At 37.9% G+C, this 2,066-nt stretch overlaps 1 pseudogene; it reads left to right on the top strand.

Annotated features, from left to right (window-relative positions):
• Positions 1-58: 58 nt before the first annotated feature.
• On the top strand, positions 59-513 carry LOC102817974 (annotated as a pseudogene).
• Positions 514-2,066: the final 1,553 nt, after the last annotated feature.

Here is a 2,066-nt window from a genome sequence, read left to right as displayed (position 1 = left end):
GGCAGGGAAAATAATGTTAAAAAAACAAAAAGAGTGTAAAAAAAAGCAAATGGATGTCATGTTCCAAATACTTGTACTGCAGGTGCTTCATCAGTATGTAAGACATGCATCTGTAACTGCTACCAGTCTGGTTCCAGAAAGATCTCTGAACCATGTGCAGTTACTTGGCTGAGATGGTCAGGACTCTGTAATAAAGCAGTTGGGCTACAAACTCACACACACAATCCAGTCACCATATTTTCTCTACCAACTAATGAGATGTGATTAGAGAACAGTGAAGTATACCAGATGGGTGACATCATTCAAAAAACAATGTGGTACAGAATATCAGTATTCCAGTCAGGTCTCCAAGATGTCATCTATCAGCATGTTAAGAAAGGGATTTGAATTTACATGAAAAGGAAAGTAGATTATGGTGAGTACACAGATAAAAATAATGTGAGACAACAGGCAAAAACCATCATAGCAGACAGCATCATATTTCTGAGTGACCAGACAAAGGAGAAGGCATAGAGTGGACACATCCTCTTTGGCCATTTTGTTGCAGTCTCATTTCCAAATCATGTATAGTCTTGATTAAACAAAAATTTAAATATCCTTTTATAGAAGTAGAGTGGTGATATTTTTCTTGATTGTTGCTCTCGCTGTAGCGGTGTCTCTTTGGCATGCTTTGATTGCTCATTCATTCAGGATAGTTAGTGTTTGCTGGCATACAAGATAGCAGACTCCCTGGTTCGTCCATCGAGGTCTTGGCAGAAAAAGGAGTTCGTTGGTGCTTTCTTTGTCTTCAGCATCACTGAGTTTCACTGGGGTCAATTCTCCCACTGCTTTAAATAGTGCCATTCTTAAGTGTACTCTGCAGACATGGGTAAGTCACTTGATCAATGTAGACATATGGTGCATCCCAGTGGGAGGCAAAGCAGGTCCACACTAGATGCTGAACAGTGGTTAGTAGTCACCTCTCTTCTCTCCACTGTACAGCTATGGACAGTCTCTTTAGTAACATTTGTGAAACAATTTCTACACACAGTGAAGACATAGATAATAGCATATTTCTGGGGGATGAGCCAAAGGAGTTCTGGCTCTAGTTCTGATTCAGTTTCATCCCCTGTTACTCTTGAGTCTCATTTAAAGCCCCTCATCCAGAATTCTAAGGAGCAGGGAGAGCCTCTTCTGTACATTAACCCTCCTTTGACATTGCATCCCTCCATCAGAGCCTCAGGTTTTTGGCATTTTCTTTGTTGTCTCACTTGATCTCTTGTACACAAACACACTCACCCACACCTGCACACACAGTGCATACACAACTGCTTTGACCATGAGACTTTGGATTCCAGAGTACAAATAGTTCATAGTAAAAAGCACATAAAATGAAAAAAAAAAAAAAAGCCTTCATTATCTAGTGCAGCTATGACAGAAATACCAGGTATGGATGGCTTTAACAAAATAAAATATATTTTCACACAGTTTAGGGAACCAAAAGGCTGAACTCAGAGTGCCAGCTCTAAGGGAATGCTTTCTTTCTTTGTCTGCTCTGTGGTCCTTTTTTTCTTGACTCCTTGAAATCTTCATGTGGCATGACATTTATCTTTGCTGTTTCCTTGTTTAATTCCTTTTATTTCTCAGTTGAGAATTATTTAAAACATATCATATTCCAGGACACTTAATTGTGTTCATGAGGAACCTATACATAGGCCAAGAAGTAGTTGTTCAAACATGTCAAGGGAACACTGAATTGTTTAAAATCAGAAAAGTTGTGTGCAAGGGTTGTATTCTTTGATCATACTTATTCAATCTGTATGCTGAGCAAATAATCCAAAAAAACTGGATTATATGAAGAATGTGGCATCAGAATTGTAGGAAGATATATTAATAACCTGAGAAATGCAGATTTTAAACCTTGCTTTCTGAAAGTGAAGAATACTTGAAGTACTTATTGATGAAGATGAAAGACCACAGCATTGAGTATGCGTTGTATTTCAATGTAAAGAAAACAAAAATTCTTACCACTTTACCAATAAATGCAGCAAAAATTGAAGTTGCTAAATACTTCATATTGTTTGTAT

Source organism: Chrysochloris asiatica, unplaced genomic scaffold (assembly GCF_000296735.1).
Source record: "Chrysochloris asiatica unplaced genomic scaffold, ChrAsi1.0 scaffold00298, whole genome shotgun sequence".
NCBI classification, from domain to species: domain Eukaryota; kingdom Metazoa; phylum Chordata; class Mammalia; order Afrosoricida; family Chrysochloridae; genus Chrysochloris; species Chrysochloris asiatica.
Note: the sequence above shows the minus strand (reverse complement) of the source record. Positions and strands in the feature narration are given on the sequence as shown.